The 20,572-nt window shown below is 34.4% G+C and overlaps 1 protein-coding gene across 1 annotated transcript in view; it reads left to right on the forward strand.

The window, feature by feature from the left end:
• The first annotated feature begins 324 nt into the window (after positions 1–324).
• LOC134658039 (dystonin) overlaps positions 325–20,572 on the forward strand; it is a 241,097-nt gene continuing 220,849 nt past the window's right edge. The window contains exon 1 of the mRNA XM_063513646.1: positions 325–615. The gene's annotated coding sequence lies outside the window, so the exon portion shown is untranslated. The remainder of the gene's footprint in view (positions 616–20,572) is intronic.

Below are 20,572 nucleotides of genomic sequence, written 5' to 3' on the forward strand. Positions count from 1 at the left end.
ACCTAACCAATTACTAAGCTAAAGATAGAGTAACTATAATCATGTTTTATTATCATGCCTAAACATGTTAAACTCGTATTTAAAACCATACCTCCGGCCGGGGCTCCGAGCTATTTAACTCTTGGTTAGGCTTGGGTTTTGGTTTTCAATATTGTCTTGGTAAATATATTTGTAAGCATATCATATACATATGCATGTTTTAATTTATTAAACTTCGTTTCTTAAATGGGATATAAATAAGCTAAACGACATTGTTGTCACAGATAGACGAATTTTGAAACGCAATATGTTTCGAGGTAGGTACGTTGAAAGATGAGACAAAAGAACAACCTTGACTTAAGATTAGAAATTCGCTGCGTTGTTACTATTTAATAAATTGAGCAAATAATTGCAGTTCTTAATAATAAGTTGAGTCATCGAGTATTAGTAAGTATGCGCGGTGGGTTGCTGGTTGCTTGCCTTATCCATTCAAGCCTTCACCACACCGACACAACACACACACAGCTGAGCGCAAGCCAGTTTGACAGTTCTCGCCACACTCAGTTCGCCGGTGCACGGCGTCGCGGCACGATCGTCTGCCATTTTGTATTTACAAAATTCGGAGTTAAATGAACCGTACGTGTTATCAACAAGTGTTGTGTGTGCTAACGCTCTCTCGGAGGTTCGAAACATAAATTCAAAATTGGAGTTCTGATCCCGGCATCCATTTTATGATTTCGGTATTTTCAAACGGTTGTTTTTAAGGTTATAAACGTATTTGCGCTCTTGCCCGGTGTTTTTTCTAACACACCGATGGCGTGAGTCTGTATGATGTAATGCAGTAATTTATTGTTATTTATATTTTTCGTGAGTATTTTACATTTGTGCATTAGAGTTTCTATCTGATGAAAAAACCTAAACGCAGGAAAAAATGGCCCTAAAAAATTAAAATGGTATGTTATTATTCCAACCGGCTTTTGACATTTTAACTATGTGTTAAGGCCCAAATTTAAAAATAATTCGGCAATACAGACTTGATTGATTGATCATAAAACTTCGTAGTTTGGGAATCTAGTTATCTGTACATTTATGAGCGTATCTTTTTAAAATAGTCGGGAAATAGGTTACGTTTAACGTTCAGGAATTGGGTTAGTTCGTTAGCCAAAAGATTTCAACGCACGCCGTTACGCTCCCATCAGCAAGACATGTTTTTATACAAGATTGATAAATAATGGCTCATAAGAGGTTTGTTCACCTTTGTCATTATTTTTGTTTATGAAACTAACGTTTATTTTCAAAATATCAGATTTAAATTTTGTGCCCGTTTATTAATTGTCCCATTAGCATGGCTAATGAATGACGTCCTATTAGAAAATTAAAAATAGGTAACTCATTAGTTAAATCTTGATGCAAGGTCATTGTCATCAATATCATTATTAAATTTACTGCTACTGATGAGGAAACAATATATCCGTATAAAATGTATTATTCAACTTCCGTTTTATTTATAAAATGAATATAATAATTCCTGAACATAAATTAATAACAACCAAAACTACAATCATCTGTACATCATTACAGAAAACGAAAAAAAATACTATCCTGTATATATTGCGAAATACCTCCACGTATTGTAAACCATAGACTATTACTTCGCAATATAATAAATACAAAGCGGGCGAATCCCCTGAAAGTCTAACGCTTAACCTTTAAAGATTTTCCTGATGTTTTAGAATTCCTTACAAAAACTGTATGAGAACTTAAAAACTCGTATCATTTTACGTTTGACTCATTGATAACGTCATTCGTAACATGTATTATACCTATATTGATTATAAAAAAACAACTTTATTACCTTAACCGTGGGTTCATATTGTGAACTCCGAGTTTAGATATGTGACTCGCCGCTAAACCTTTGAGCAAACATTTTCATCAGCGCTCGAGGTAAATATTGTGTTTTTGTTGTCATTGGATTTTACTTAACGTTTTTTAGCTCAAGCCATGTCTGTGCTTCCTGCCTCTTATTAGAATTAGAACTATTGTCAATTCAGCAAAAAATACACGAACGTATGTATGTATATAGTAAAAGCTGATGTAAAACTCTTCCTTGATTTATTTGGATGAACGCACTACTTTGATACCTAATTAGGGATACGTAGACATTTTAATCGCAATTAATTTTGCGCAATTGATAAGTTTAGTCTTCATACTTACCAACGGGTAAGTGTAAAGATCATTAAAAAAGCGGCCAAGTGCGAGTCGGACTCGCCCATGAAGGGTTCCGTATTTAGGGGATTTATGACGTATTAAAAAAAAACTACTTACTAGATCTCGTTCAAACCAATTTTCGGTGGAAGTTTGCATGGTAATGTACATCATATATTTTTTTTAGTTTTATCATTCTCTTATTTTAGAAGTTACAGGGGGGGGGGACACATATTACCACTTTGGAAGTGTCTCTCGCGCAAACTATTCAGTTTAGAAAAAAATGATATTAGAAACCTCAATATCATTTTTGAAGACCTATCCATAAATACCCCACACGTATGGGTTTATTGAAAAATTTTTTTTTGAGTTTTAGTTCTAAGTATGGGGAACCCCAAAAATTTATTGTGTTTTTTCTATTTTTGTGTACAAATCTTAATGCGGTTCACAGAATACATCTACCTACCAAGTTTCAACAGTATAGTTTCGGAATAAAGTGGCTGTGACATACGGACGGACAGACAGACGGACAGACGGACAGACAGACAGACAGACATGACGAATCCATAAGGGTTCCGTTTTTTGCCATTTGGCTACGGAACCCTAAAAATTAAAGATGATTTTGACTACTTACTCAGATGTGTTCTGAAGACGGTTGAATACCAAAGTTCTGAAAGGACATCGAGAGATAATGGCAATTATCTGTAAATGTACGGTGATAACAGCAACAATATACACAAGCCAAAACGATAATCCCACTACGTAATGGCAATACCTAATCAGATGTGATATGTGATAGATAAAGAAGGTCGTCGATTCGTTTATTTTTAGTAACTCCCCAAGATTAAGAATGAGAAATTTAGACTTACAATAATGCATCAAACAAGCATATCTTAATTTGTATCTGTTTGGCCTCAGTCTGAAATACAGGATCGGATCCACATCCGATCCGAATCGCATCAGACTTCCGGTGTAGTTGCAAAATCCGATATTGTTATCATGATAAATACACAAAAAAGCGGCCAAGTGCGAGTCGGACTCGCCCATGAAGGGTTCCGTATTTAGGCGATTTAAGACGTATAAAAAAAACTACTTACTAGATCTCGTTCAAACCAATTTTCGGTGGAAGTTTACATGGTAATGTACATCATATATTTTTTTTAGTTTTATCATTCTCTTATTTTAGAAGTTACAGGGGGGGGGGGACACACATTTTACCACTTTGGAAGTGTCTCTCGCGCAAACTAATCAGTTTAGAAAAAAATGATATTAGAAACCTCAATATCATTTTTGAAGACCTATCCATAGATACCCCACACGTATGGGTTTCATGAAAAAAAAATTTTTGAGTTTCAGTTCGAAGTATGGGGAACCCCAAAAATTTATTGTTTTTTTTCTATTTTTGTGTGAAAATCTTAATGCGGTTCACAGAATACATCTACTTACCAAGTTTCAACAGTATAGTTCTTATAGTTTCGGAGAAAAGTGGCTGTGACTTACGGACGGACAGACAGACGGACAGACAGACAGACAGACAGACATGACGAATCTATAAGGGTTCCGTTTTTTGCCATTTGGCTACGGAACCCTAAAAACGCGCATTTTTGAAACCATTATTTAGTCGCATCACTACACCGATATGATTTCCTCGTATCGTATGCACATTGTGCAAGCAAGCACATAAGCTGAAAATATAATATTACGACGTATATTACATTGAATACTCCTTATCTGGCATTTAATTCCGACCTCAACACCGACCTTCAGTCAGATTTCGTAACGAAAAAGGAAATTCAGTGCATTTCGAATGCACCATTGTCTCCGAAAATGATGCAATTGTTTTATCTGACGTTATTACAGTTTTGATTGTTGTTATTATGCTGTCTATCTTAGATAAGACGGACACTTAAGCTAGAGCTTGGCCTTCTAAGTTAGGTTAACGTTGGTGTTGGGACCTAGTTGTGGTTTTATTACTAGCAAAAAAATGTTTCAACCGCTTTTTCTTTTAATAATTGAAGGCCTGTGTTGCATGGAATAAGAGCACGACGCCGGATAAATTGAATTTTTCATTTTACGGGTCAATTTTTGAAGAGGGTGTTTTTTCGACATTTGTATGGCAATTTTTTATTTTTGGAAAATTAGATTTATTTTTACCGATTTAGGAAGGATTCTTAACAACAAAAAATATACTGTATGAGGCACCACTCTACTTTATAGTTATCTAGATATGGACGTCTAAAGATCGACATTTGTATGGCACTATTTAGCAATTTTTAAGGCGCTTTTGACATGTATATGGCATTTTTTCGACATTGAGATATCATATCAAAATGTTTATGTCACTATATTTATTAATTTTGTGGCATTTGTAAGACCCTGACGACATTTGTATGACGCCTTTTCGACATTTATATGGCACTATGTCGACATTTGTATGCCACAATCGACATCTGTCCACAATCCACATCACCAACAATATTTTTTGGCGAAATTTCTTACACCCGATTCAATTATTTATTTTACTATATATTTTAACACTATAGTTGCAACTATTATTATGAAATACACATTTTTATTTCGCCTATGTACAAAGTAGTACAAACATATGAAGCGTCCATACAAATGTCATTTTTAGGGTTCCGTACCCAAAGGGTAAAAACGGGACCCTATTACTAAGACTCCGCTGTCCGTCCGTCCGTCTGTCACCAGGCTGTATCTCACGAACCGTGGTAGCTAGACAGTTGAAATTTTCACAGATGATGTATTTCTGTTGCCGCTATAACAACAAATACTAAAAACAGAATAAAATAAAGATTTAAGTGGGGCTCCCATACAACAAACGTGATTTTTGACCGAAGTTAAGCAACGTCGGGCCGGGTCAGTACTTGGATGGGTCTATCCGGTGGCGAATGCACTAGTCCCAAAACGCACTATTAGTCAATACACTCTAATTTCGAAAGCCCCTCTTCTCATAAGAAACTAGGCCCAAAATACCATATTTCCAAAAAGGCTCATTCTCGATTTACACGAGAACCATTGAGAACTAGTCCCAAAATACACCTTTCCCAAAATACCCCAAATTGTGTTCACCTGTGCGTGGCGTAATACTTTATTCTCATAATGCGTAGGTCTCAAAACACTCTAGTTCCAAAATACCCTATTTTTTTGGAATGTCTCTTTGTGACTGCTTTCAGCCGTAATCATTACCCGTTTGATGCCTAAAATTTTTTTTTCAAAAATAGGATTTATTTAATTATTATTTTGAGCTATACAGGGTGTAATCGTTAAGTGTTGCTCGGCGATAGTTCCGTAAATATAGCAGATATCAGAAAATTTCAAATTGATATCGAAAGTGCATATAGTGAAAGTGAAGGGCAATATACACACGAGTGTTTTAATGCCTGTGTTGATAAAGCAGTGTATGGAACTATCATAATTAGGTGGGCGAGAAACTACCCTCATTTATGGCATTAAATAATTAAACTACCCTCATTTATGGCATTAAATAATTTAATGCCATAAATGAGGGTAGTTTCTCGCCCACCTAATTATGATAGTTCCATACACTGCTTTATCAACACAGGCATTAAAACACTCGTGTGTATATTGCCCTTCACTTTCACTATATGCACTTTCGATATCAATTTGAAATTTTCTGATATCTGCTATATTTACGGAACTATCGCCGAGCAACACTTAACGATTACACCCTGTATAGCTCAAAATAATAATTAAATAAATCCTATTTTTGAAAAAAAAATTTTAGGCATCAAACGGGTAATGATTACGGCTGAAAGCAGTCACAAAGAGACATTCCAAAAAAATAGGGTATTTTGGAACTAGAGTGTTTTGAGACCTACGCATTATGAGAATAAAGTATTACGCCACGCACAGGTGAACACAATTTGGGGTATTTTGGGAAAGGTGTATTTTGGGACTAGTTCTCAATGGTTCTCGTGTAAATCGAGAATGAGCCTTTTTGGAAATATGGTATTTTGGGCCTAGTTTCTTATGAGAAGAGGGGCTTTCGAAATTAGAGTGTATTGACTAATAGTGCGTTTTGGGACTAGTGCATTCGCCACCGGATAGGGATGGGTGACCGTTTTTATTGCTTGTTTTTTGTTGATGGTGCGGAACCCTCCGTGCGCGAGTCCGACTCGCACTTGGCCGGTTTTTGATTTTGGGGGGTAACTTTAAGTCATAACAAAACAAGTGCCGCGCGGGACAACGATAAAAAGGCTTGCCTTGTTTTATTAAATAAAGCATTAAATTATCGAAATGATTAAATAAATTCTCTAGCAAATGCTCTATATAAAAATATAAAGCTATTAATAATACGTTGCGTACATCCAAAGTTATGATTTTTTTTATTGGGCTATGCCGCCACTGGGACACGCGAAAAACGGCAAATTTTAAAGTTTATAATACACTGAATGAAAATATATACCTACATATCTAGTCTTTAAGTCCTATGGACTTCGAGTTTAACCCGTGGGACAGCAAAAAATGCCTATTTGAAAATTGACGCTTACATGAAGTTCAAATCATGGTATGTGGGCTACATTCCAAAGTTTGTCATCTATAGCTCATTCAAGTATTGATTGCTCTCACCGATCTACGTCACTCTTGATAATGTGCCAAATACAATAAAATATTCGCATCCGTCAATCAATCAATCAATCAATCAAACTTTTATTGATAAAATAGAAGTATTTTACATGTCAATACATTATTTCCATTACAACAAATTCAAATTAAGCATCAAGCAAATTATAATCTATTTTTAATTATTAATGTCTATCTAATTAAAAAATATATATATATTTTAATTATCAAGAAGATTAACAGTAATTACTGAGCGTTTACGCTATTTGATACAAAATTAATGGCTCATGTCATGCTCGTGAATGTTCAACATTGATGATGGAGAAAAGTACATATCTCTCTTCTAGCGGTAATTGCTGAACTGGTAATATTTAGTGGAGACATAAGTCGCCCTAGCCCTAGGTATTAGTATGTACAGTCGCGAGCAAATACAGTGAAACCTGGTTAATTGACACCTGGATAAATGCAAAACCTCAATAATTGCAACCAAAGGTCCGGTCCCGGTCCCTTGAGACCAAAAGGCCTCTATAATTGAAATTTTGGAACCTCTATAATTGCAATTTAGATTTAATTGCTTTTCGGAATTTTTCCTCTGTAACCACATTGCAACTAAGACCTCTGTAATTGACACTGTGCTAAAAAAATCCGTTATTTTAGCTCTTCTCATTACCTCTATTATTGAAACAAGTCTTACTTATTACCTCTGTAATTGAAAGAATGTAGACTTGTAGAGAGCAGAAACAATATTTTAATAGCAATGATAATTTTATTTTAAATCTTCATCCGGAAGTCAATTTATTTATTGACTATCTATCACAGAGTGTAGTAGGTGAAATAGTTTTGATTAAATCAAAAACATAGTATGCTTTTTACATTCCAATTAAACTTTCTTCTACAATTCAAGACATTTTTTTAAAACCTAAATGACTATAAGAAAATAAAGTAGTAATTAATGTAGTGTAAAAGTGCAAGTTACATAATATATAGACCAGAAACCCAGAATGTAACCTTGTAAATCTTCTTTCAATTGTTATTTGCACCTCCATAAAAGCAATTTGTCAGAACGCAACCTCTATTAATGAGAACCTATATAATTGACACAACGATTTTTTTGAACCTCGTTAATTGGCAGGACCTGCTTAATTGAAAAACTTGGTTAATTGACAAAAAATTGCCGGTCCCTTGTGATTGCAATTATCCAGGTTTCACTGTATACGAATATATGAAGAGCACTTTAAAGTCTTGCCTTGTTCAGATATGTGTGTGAACATCTTGGTCACTTCCAGGGCCGGATCTAGGGTAGAGCGAGTGGAGCGACCGCTCTAGGCGCCGGATGGCAAGGGGGGCGCCAAAATGGCAAATGAGAAAAAAAAAAGTTTTAAAAGACGCGAGTGTGGCGGGGGCCCAAAATACGCTTGAAAACTTCAAAGAAGGGCGCCAAAACCCGATTTGGCTCTACCCTGATCAAGGGCTCGGGCCGGCACTGGTCACTTCCGTATGCCGATTGCGATTGATGATGGCGATTGTACCTATTACTGTATTTCCACGATTACCTAATGATAACTTTTAAACTTGTTTTTTCTATAACGATTACATATAAGAAAAACAAGTTTAAAAGTTATCATCAAAGCAAATATGCGGCTAATCAATTCAATGGCGAATCGGCTGAGAAATGTGTTTTTTTGTGTTTAATAATATATTCAAGAACAATCGACCTTGTGAATATTTTTATAATTCTTCCTCGATGTCTGATTCCGATCTCTATGATTGATTTATCGATCATATCATAAAAAGACTAACTACCTCTATGACAAGACTACATTTGAAAGATATTACGTTCATTCATTTTCCGAAAAACTTCTGTTCTGCCTCATTCCGATCGAAATTGGCATCAAACTTTAAAATTATGAATGCATAAACAAATGCGCTTACAAGCAATTTATAAAATGCAACACTAATTGAGGTTAAAACTTAACTTCGTTCAGTCAACAATAGTAGAGTCCATTCCGTAATCAAAAGCCAGTTGTATAAAACAAGATTAAAGATAAGCACGGAAGATTATAACAGAATAGTATACCGAATTGTTATAAGTATACATAAGTTAAATTTGCATATAAACATTATTCAATATTATGCTTGCAAATTAAGATCGGAAAAAAATATCCTCAGCCCGCCTCGCCTCCTTAGGTATAGAAATACGATCGCTCTACTAAAATGTATTTCTTTTGAAGATATTGATTCGCATTCTGTACGACAGTTAATGACTAGAAACAAAAAACTGTCTTGTAAAAAGTAAATTAGAAGGTTATTGAGGGCGCCATCGGTGTACCGATCAAGTATCGAGACCGACGAGCAAAAACCTCAGATGTTTTACTTCACATCTGATACGTATTTCTGTGACACGTGTAACATTCTATTTATATTTAACGCGTGACACATTTATTCATAGATTAACTAACCAATTCTAGTGCAATTGACAATTTAATTAAGTAGCCATAAAGAATAGAGGGTGTAATTTCCGCCTAAAACGTTTATTTTGGACATTGTACCGAACTTGTCTAATCAAAATTGAAACTTTTAGTATCAGAGTCCCGGTTTTAATAATCATGGAATCCGTTGATTCATCTCTCCTTAGGTCTGCAAGTCCGTATAGCCTTTCATATATGTACATAATTTGAATTAAACTGAATATTCCAACAAGTGATAGGAACGGAAACAGTAATTACATTGGCTAGAGATCGCAACTAAATGTTTAGCATTCTAAACTAAATCTTGCTGTTTATTAATTTTGACTATGTGCGTCCAAACATTATCAAAACTGCGAAGATATACTTGAGTTACCTGTTCATTATTGAATCAGTAATTCAGTACATTTGGGAGGAAGGAAAGATGCATAGAAACCTACACCACACCGCGTTGATCATGCCGCATCGAATCTCGGATACTAGTTTCGTACGTGAAATGTACTTAGCGGTACCGTTAGAACCGGTCGGATGGCCCGCGTTCCGATCATTGTTCCCCATGTTTTGCTCGTTCCTCAATGGACCAGTGTTGTGATTTTTATCACCACTGTGTGCTTATCGGATACTTTTCTTATTGTAGGCGGGTCAGCACAGTTCATAATGTATGAGAGCTCTACATGAATTCTCACACTAGAGATTTTTTGAGATGTGATAACCTATGTTGCAAATACTATATTTTAAAAAAAATCTCCACAAAATATGTCACATGGTTTTAATAAATCCAAACTATTATTAAAATAGAAAAAATATATCAAAACATGAATCCGACACTCGAGATTTTTTAATATGCAGCTCTCAAACATATACTCATTATGTATTTATATTTTCTCCCAGCTTGACACCAAAACCAGCTCCCAATAATTTTCTTTATTAAAAATATTTTTTTATATAAAAATAACAACTATGTGTACATAACAATTACATGTTAATTAAGCTCTGTATATTTACTATATCCTACAAAAAAATCTCTCACGTAAATTAATCCATTTAATTACTATTAACCATTTTTGTTTTGAAAATGTTTTCGTTGCTTCGAGAAAATGGACAGTGGGTTTGTTTTTCACTTTCTCAAATCTCTTTCTCATGTTAGTGTAACAACAAAAAATCTCCCACGTATATGTAATATTGTATGTAATAAAACCATTATTAAATCATCCAAGCTATTTAAATTACCCTAAATGGCGGGTACTGATTCACTGTAGAGAACGTTTTATCGACTTCCATATCTCCGTCTCACTTCAATGTTCGCGGCAGACGATTGTTCCGCTTCAACAGCCGAGAGTTCGCGATCCGGTCGACCGTTAATTCTCCCATGACTATCTTACCCAGGTTCATCGGTATGCGTTGCGCGCTTACTTAACACACCTCAGGCCAAGCTCCTATAAAACGCGCAATGCATGCATGCATTGCGGTATCTCCTATACGTCACATATGTCAGCTATGAGGCTATGACATGGCTATGACAGACTGTGGCAGTTAGTTCCAAACAAGTATACAGACTTGTCTACCCACCATAAAGTTTAGCGTAAAGAGAATATATCACTCCTTAGTGAAAAACCATACGGTTTGTGCGAAGTTGAGCGTTATGTCAATGCTAATAAAGATGATGGTTTGACTTACGGAAATGAATAATATAATATCATTTTATTTTATATTTCCAATTCCCGTTTCATTTACACCCAATATTAAATCTTTTTCCGTAATAAAATGCGTATATAATTACTGTCAACATCTGTATTTATTTTATTTCTTTAACCCCCGTTATTCATAAACGCGTGTGGTGTGGGACGTAATGACAAACACTATCCCTGGAGTATAGGTTTATTCTGATCTATGATACTTATGCTAGGGTATATATATAGGGTACATGTGAGAGAGTGCGCGTGCACACTACACCTCCATTCCAAAGGAAAAAAAAAAGATTATAAGTTTAAATATATAATAATCTTTTTTTTTTTGTTCATATATTTAGTAAGTGTTAATAAGAGTAAATAGGACACAGTTACACAGTTTTAAAATTTATAACAAAAAAATTATGCAAATAAAAATATTGAATTAAAATCTACGAAATATCAATGTAACCCTTTTATCGTTTAAGGTTATAGATTTGAAAAAAAAATTGCAAAAAGAAAAACCTTAGTCGTAAAACAAAGCAGATATAATTAACATATGACAATTGCAAAAAAAAAAACAAAGATAATAAACACAATTTCAGCACGCTTCGATGACGAAACGAAATTACAAAGTAGGTACATTACACAGTTATATACTAGTCATAAGAAAAATAAAAACACAAAGATTTATAAAAAAAAACACAATAAAAAAGAAATCACATTATTCAAACATTATCACTATTATAAAAAACAGTTCTTGTCCATTTAGGACACAATACATGTGTCTAATTAGTCAATCCTAGGTAGGTACCTTTACTTTACATTCGGTATTTATCATATTTTAATACATCAATACATCATATTCTCAAATCCATAATTGTTGTTACATACTTGCAAGTAGTTTATTAAGTATTCCGTTTTTAAGACGTCATTAGTGTTAAATTTCACTTTATTTATTATATTATTTTAACTCAAAGTGTGCATCCTGTGTGCTTCACTTGCGGCAAGGGTACACAACGCATTTATTTTGTGGCCGGCCGACCTTAATACACATTTATTTATTTATTTGCTCAGGATACAAGGAATTTATTTATTACGCGCGCACACCTATTATTTCGTTATTTATACACTCAGGCAGTTCTTTTAACACGTCCATACATAAAACCTTCCATGTGTCCAAGGAGTCTCCACGATTGATGCTCGATCGAATCATGGTCAGACGCCAAGGATTCCGTGCCTGCCTTGTATCCTGGCGTACCCTCGCTATACCGTATCGCTCAAGGCCGCCTCTCGGGCCACCGAAGATGCGATAGGCATGTTCAATTTATATACTTATATATTTTACTTCATATTTCCCTCTCATACACAAAACATTCAAAAACCAACCATATAACGCAACACCATGAAAGCTTCAACATGTAAGAATTTCAACAACTCTTAGTTGATCAGGCTAATCGTTCTTTGAAAAACTTATATATATCAGCCTTCCCAAGCACTACTTAAATAAAAACCAATTCCATCTACACATATCAAACTATACCTCTCAAAACTATTCCATCCTATTTCTTTACATAAACTTCCAATCCCAAACATTTCTAAACCACAAGCCATAAAAATCCAGCTTTAAAACAATCCTAAGCATACCTATACCAACTAATAAAACTTTTCATAAACGATCACAATCCTGTTTTATTTAATACTTTTTTTTACCACCCGATTCATTTATCGTCATTTATCAATATTGTCATTATTTAATTTCACTTTGATCTTAAATCCGTCAAGTCCATATTATATGTCAACTCCAAACACATTAAATTACAAAAAAGAAATTGTCTTAAAATCAAAATAATCCTTAATTAATAAAACATCACTAATCTAGTATAATAATAATATGATATATGGTTAAAAGGAGGTATGGAGGTATATTTTTGCATTAATGTGTTAAGTTTTGTGAGGTATGATATATAAATTACATTGAATTCAAAAGATCTAAAACACTGCAGGAAGACTATGAAATTTGAGATGAAATGACAGACTTCACGTGCCATTCCATATATGGAGTACACGCGCCGCCGTCATGTGGGCTATAGGTATTGGAGAAGGATGAAGTAATTGTGTCATAATACTTAAGCAAATTTGAAAAAAATATGAATGATCACCGGAAAGCAAATTGAGGCAAGGAAAAATAATAATTATAGGAAAAAAAAAATTAGCACCAAAATACACTTAAGACTGAAAATTAATTATTATTCTCGTTATATAATGACCGCCCTTTTATCCATATTGTGTTTCGTCATCTAGCGGCATTATCATAAATGAAATGTTATCAATAGTTCATACACTTATAAAATAATTAGTTAATGAATGCCTTAAAAATGTACGATTAAAAACTTTAAAAATAGAAGTCACTTCAATTATGTCTGTTTTTCACTTTTTTACTACCACTGTGATACGCTGGATCTCGTGCCTTGGCTTAGGGCACCCGTAGCTGCAGACCACGCCCTTATCCACCGACACGAGCAACGCCCAGCAGCAACCAACATCACAAAAATTACAAGTCTCAATTTTATTTTTAATTTTTATTAAGGCCATTCTTATTTATGTCTCGTTTACAGTCACACCTTATTTTTCTTTAAATTATTTTGTTTACTTCACTGCTCGAGAAATATTCATACGCACTTTATTTTTTCCACTGTTTTTATTACTGTCTATTTACTTAGTCGAACGCGAGGTCGAACTTTTTTTTTTCCGTTAATTTTGTAACAGAGTTCCGTTAAATCACTATAAGTTCGGATCACTACTTATCAACTGTTCCAATAGTCCGATAGGTTTTTTTTTTTTTAAATTGTTATAACACTTTAATTTATGCACTAGTTTAACTTTCAAAACTGTCCACACTGTGCAGTATCTATAACTGTCAATATGATTGAAATCAAATGTAATGTCCTTGTAAATATTGTTGATTTAATTTGTATTCTTCGTTTTCTTGTTGTTCGTCCTCTGGCTGGCGCGGCGCGCCGCCAGTGCAGCGCAAGGCCGCACTGGCAGGATCGCCATGTGGTGTGGGACGTAATGACAAACACTATCCCTGGAGTATAGGTTTATTCTGATCTATGATACTTATGCTAGGGTATATATATAGGGTACATGTGAGAGAGTGCGCGTGCACACTACACGCGCTACAAACCTCAATTAGCTAATAATAGTAATAATCGTTTGTCCTTATCTGTCACTTTAACTTATGTATTTGTAAGTAAGGGATAAACATAATTGAACTAAATCAGGCCCGTAAAGTTTATGAATAAAGTGGTTAACCTTTATTGCACAAAAGAAAAACCTTATAGTACAAGAGGCGGACTTAATGCCATAAGGCATTCTCTACCAGTTAACGATGGCTTGTCCTCCGGCCCATTTGATCGATGACCTCCTTTGATTATTTATTTTTAATGGACGCCAAAATCCAGACAGGAACTTCGATTTTGACATTTACCACAGTAATGCAGTCGGTAGCAATGTCGCGCTTCAAAATTGCTGCAGTCGACTGCATTGCTGTAGAAAACGTGAAAAAGATCATTCAAAGGGTAATAGGGTTATATACACCGCGGGATTTAATAACCCGAAAGATTTAAACCAACGATTTTAGAGCCTAATTAGAGTATATAAAGTTATATAACACATAGTCCAAAAACCCTTAATTTAAGAGATATTAATTATTTAAAACAAATCACAAGTAAAAAAATCTCAATTCTAACACACCCTTATGCGTGACGTAGCCACCAACTAATTTTACACGCAGACGCACTAACTACATGGTTATTAGCCAGTTTCACTTAATTAAGTTTGATATCCTACAAAAAGGTTTCACTACCGAAATTTTGTTCTGTTCTCAATCACGAGAGTACAAACTATTTACCTTTACGATAACTGGCTGATAGTTTGACGAAAATGACGAAATTGATGTCAATAAAATGACATATTTCATATGTCACACAAGATATGCGCAAGATAACATCTTTAAATTTGATTGACTGTAATAAATAAAATTCATTTAGCGGATATTCACTTTGTGTACGGATTTGGAAACCCGAAGAACTATGTGCTTCCGGCACGACGGACCCACTTCAGCCTAGAAGTTCGTAAATTGGCTAGACGAACAATACCCTGAGAGGTGGATTGGCCGTGGAAGCAACTTTCTAACCTGGCCCGCCCGGTCACCCGACTTAACGCCATTGGTTTTTTCTATGGGGAACTCTGAAAGATAAGGAAGGAATACTCAACACCAGTGAACTCTGGAGAAGAATTATTAATAAAAATTCGAACGGCTTCCGAAGAAATAAAGAACACTTTTGTAAACCTAAATAATGAAATCCGTTTAAAATTAAATCTTTGTGCTGAAAACGGTGGTACACACTTCGAAAACCTAATTCATTAAATTAATAAAAAAGCGTAATTGTTTAACATAGTTGTTTATTTTACTTTACTCGGTATAAATCAACACATCGAGAATTTAAAATACGTACTGATAAGCATGATCGATATTTTAATAAAAGGTCATTCAAGTAATCATCCCTTTCCAGCTGTAGTATGAGTTAAAACAATAAGAGGCATGATTTCTTTCGGATATAATCATGATTAATGGCTTTGGTTACCTCACTCAAAGGAAAAGATTTTATCGCAAAGTTTCAACAATAATAACTGCACTGTACCTACTGTTGTAGTAATTAATAAAGTTTTGATACAATTTGTGGTATTTTGAGGTGCCAATCAATTGAAATAATTTCAACGTAAACATGATCATGACATAACTTGACAATTCTTGTCATGGAACACATGTCACTGCATTCGCCGTGCATCCTATGATATCGGAGTGATTCATGAAATGTCATGCTCGCTCTCTGTTTCTCTACTTGAGATTAATTAAACTCGCTCACTCTCTGAATAAAGGTTTGTTCACAAAGAAGCGGTAAATTAATATGATTTAATTTGTACTGAAATAGTAGTTTAATTAAAATATATAATTGGACCCATGTTGATATAACATTATTTACTCGTACTGTCGTCAAAAATACGTGGTTTAAATCTTTCGGGTTATTAAATCCCGCGGTGTATAAAATGAAATGATGTATTAATAAAACTTTAGTTAATTAACAATATTATATTAAATCATTAACAACTTTGACAGCACGATCTCTTCGCAGGTAGGTGCTCTACAAGGAGTTTATATTACAACATTATTTCCAAGAAATAATCTCTCATTGTTACGAAAATGTTGGTAGGGTGGCTTTAGGTTACTTTTCGTTCATATCGTCTTGGATATGGGTGAACATGGTGTTAATACACTCAGTATCAATCAACCTGTAAAGATATTGTAGTCTGGCCTTTTCTCGAAAAGTCTTCTAGAAAAATTTACGCTCATGTCGTCTCGGATATGAGTATATTTGGTATCAGTGCATTCAGTATAATATCCTGAACACAAATATATGAGATGACAAGCGCGAAAGTGGTGAGGGTAGTTGCTATGACGCAAAGTTTTTACCATTTTTCTTTTAAACATACCATGTGGGGTACCAAATGAAAGGGCCTTGTGAGTAGATCACAAATATATAACACACTGTAACACTTTTACTACTTAATCCAACAAATTATTTGAAAACGTTCAAAAATTTCACAATGAGTTGAATTCCAACTGCTCTAAATTGACTAAGATAACTTGATCCCAAGTTTCCTTGCAATTATACGTAATCGAGGGCCAGGCTCATACTAGTTCTCATGTCGCGATGCGCTAACGCTAACAAAAACTAAGCGTTACGAATTGCTGACATTTGCTTCTTTTAGTTTCACTCTACTCAAGCATCGGATGACAGGATCGTTGAAAAGGGACAAACATATCCTTTGACGTTACGTTACTCTTCTCGTGAATTGTCAAATTTTAAAATTCGAAATTAGCTTTGGAATTTGTCCGGGTGGCTATTCGAAGTATAACTTGGTGGACGGTACTTACTAACCAAATAAGCTTGAGATCCAGTATCATAGATAGTTGTAAGACTTCAAGGGTCTATTTATATCTGACTGTGCATCCTGTATTCTAAACGTTTTGTGAATAGATATAAAAATTGACACCTATCATTTTTCACATAAACACAGACACTTTATGCATTGAATTATTAAACCTTAACGCAATGCCATAAGTCATAAGGTATATTTTCCTAATATACCTTGATGCTAATTCGAACTTTGTTATAAAAGATGTCATTTTATATAATTCGCGCGTGCATTTCACTCGTACTAGATGAAATATGTATTGGTGCGAGCGAGACGGTTGGGCGAATGATAACAAAATGATATCTTTTTGACATCTTAAACAAAGTTTGACTTTGCCTCTGTGGAAGCCTGGAAATACAGCATACTTCATTGACTTTTTATGCTGGAAATTGATTTAATAATTGCGAGAAAAATAAGTATGTTATTCTTTAATAACTTGTACAGTTACTGTGAAAAAACTAGAAATGTCCATTAATTGTGTAGAACATTATTAGCTGTTTGTTTCCAATATCATGCTGCTATTCTGCGAATATAGCAGTTCCTCAGGCAGATAAATTAAACATGATCGAAACAAATACTATTAACCACAATAGTAAACTTTTCTCTCAGTGTGGGATATTCTCGGTCATGAAAAACTTACAAAGTTATTGTTTTTTTCATTAAATCTATAATTAATATTATTGTCGGGAGAAATTCTGACCGTGTAGTCGTGTAAGCTTCATAGCCCATTCTTCAAAAAATCTCTAGTGTGAAATTACTGTTTAGGTAGTATAAAATATAAAATAAAAAAAAAGTTATTTCTCAAAAACGGGAAGAGATATCAAGTTGTTAATTCGCAGCCGAGTAGTCAATATGATATATAATTCACCCGTGTAGAAACATTTGACTGTGCAATTAATGTAACTTTAACTTTATATTGACTCCACTATTGTGCGAAAGTGCTGCGTTACTATTAATATGATGATTATTCTGATTACCTATAGCGTTCGTAACAATTAGCCTTTGTTGCTGCATGCATTGCATTCTGGGCTTATTATGGCTCTTCCTTTTATTTTTTAACAGTCAAGGTGTTTACGTTCAATCTGAATATTTTAACACCCTTGTAGATTAGAAGGAAATACTATTAAAGCATATGCTGATACGAGTATACCCATACTTGTAGTCGTAATCAATACATTATTGGTACCTAAAATTTACATCTTATAAGTATTACTCTTGAGTACCACATTTTATTAGTCGAAGCGGCGTCATTATGACTAATACAGTTTTAATTAATACAGTTTCTGCTGCAGTTATTAGTAACTTAAAAATTTGCATTTACATATAAATAAATTATTATACAAGCGTTATATTTATTTGCAAATATGAGATCATCCATATTATTCCCAATAGGTACACAGTACGAATCAACAAGAGTCTTCGTTCGTAACAAATGTTTTGTTTCTTTGTGGCATGTTATTGAGAAACGGTATTATTATGGTAATTATTTTATTGTCTTTAAGAGGTTTTCGAGAATGTTTGCCAGTGATTCAGCTGGATGGCAGTCAACGTGGTCTTGACATAAATATTACGGCAAACTAAATATTGTGGTCTGTTACATTTTCAACTTTGTTACTTTATATTGTATAGATTATTTTATGCTTGAGTATCACAGGATTGGACAAGCGCTGCTGTAGCTATATCCCTTCACATATCTTGTAGTTATATCTTTACATCTCAAGAGAAATACTTGCAAACACGTTTACGTGTTTAAAACCAGCTCACTAAGTACTGGCCAAGAAATACTTGCGATCGGCCGAGGAACGTAAAAACATTCAGCGAGAAAATGGCGAACTGCATATTAGAGATTTCACGGCAATAACTGGTAACGGTGATCCCGGTCAATGGTCAAATGAATTGGATTATTTTTAAACTGTATTCTTCACAATGGCAGATCCGGCTCGAGATATTAAGCTTCCCACGGCAATGGGTTTAAGTATTCACATCAAATTTGGTCTCATGCGCTGGTCGGCTGAGCTCTTTAACGGAATGAGGGAAATGTTTGTGATTCTTACATTTAAAACGTCGTTTTATAATAGTTTTAAACACAATAATTACGGGGAAGTAACGTAATATCCTACTTCGTTCATGTAGGTATGTTTTCTGTATATTCACAAAATAGGAAACAATGAAATAAATCCTGAAGATAAACTACGTGATGTGTTACACTCTTGAGGGGACGTGATTGTAACAAACTTGTTTTATAAACGAAAATCTAAAATTTGTAGCAATATCGGTGAAGTAGTTGAATTAAAAGGAAGTGCTTTGAACCATTTCTATAGAAATTATCAATTAAGATTCATATTACTGTTTAACTCTTAATTAATCATTTCAGCTGGAACTTGGTATATAAACAACAGTGCTGCAGTACCGAAAATGCTACACAATTTACGATGTCTGATTATAAATACGGATATTTTGGTCAACGATTTCTTTAACTACTTATATTTTAACAGTATGTATAACGTTCAACTGTTAGCCACTGTCCAAACAAGCAAATAGTATTTGTGTACCCTGAATAGACTTCTGTGGACATATCTGTTTGCAGTCGGTCAGTTTTACCCGCGAGACATGTTTTAAATACATCCGCGTATTTACTTGCATGCCGTTATTTTGCAATGCTTGATGTAGACCGAGTTGAGGATGTTAGCTTCTCATTTCATTAATCTGTATCATATTTCATATGAAATTTGCTTTATGATTGGATAAAAGTTCTAACACTTCTTAGTTTCTTACTATGAAGAATGAACGGGTAAAGCATCTCATATAGCATCTTTAATTTCAACAACATAACTAGAAATCTATGCATGCAGGCGATCATGGGAAATACTGTTAGGCGTAGCGTAGTCTTTTGTTTGATCGAACACAATTTTTCAATTAGGAACAATTCGTGTGACATGTTACGGACTAATTGAGTACAATGATTACATTAACGATTTAACGTTCATTCGAAAACTACTGTACTCCCAACGCGATAAGGCTTAGAATAGACGGAAGTTAATTTCGAAACGGAACTGATAATATTGTTAGGAAGGTGTGTTTTTTTAACCATCTTTAGTAAAAAGCCGCCTATCACCACGTAGGTTGAAAACAATTAAATGAAACTAATGGAATTAGGAAACGATTAGGTATACTTGCTTGAAAAGAGGATGTCTCAATTGAAACCTTCGCAATGAATCGCAACGTCTGCCAGTGATGCCATTCGTTAATTACATTTGTAATTTATTAATTGTCGCTGATTACTCCCAAATGTACAATACGAGACATTCTATAGCTAGGACATACATTTTAGTAATTATTTGGCTTAGTTGGTGAACGATTAGTCTTCATATATTTATTTCCCTGCTATACATATACATGTATTTATAAACGTATGACCTGCCGTTAAACCTTAGGCAATATTTTCGTTAGTAATCCAGTTCATATTTTCGAATACGTTGATCTACTACATATAAATCCTTACTTTTTAGGGTTTCGTAGCCAAATGGCAAAAAACGGAACCCTTATAGATTCGTCTTGTCTGTCTGTCTGTCTGTCTGTCCGTCCGTCTGTCCGTCTGTCTGTCCG

This window comes from Cydia amplana, chromosome 21 (assembly GCF_948474715.1).
Source record: "Cydia amplana chromosome 21, ilCydAmpl1.1, whole genome shotgun sequence".
NCBI lineage: Eukaryota > Metazoa > Arthropoda > Insecta > Lepidoptera > Tortricidae > Cydia > Cydia amplana.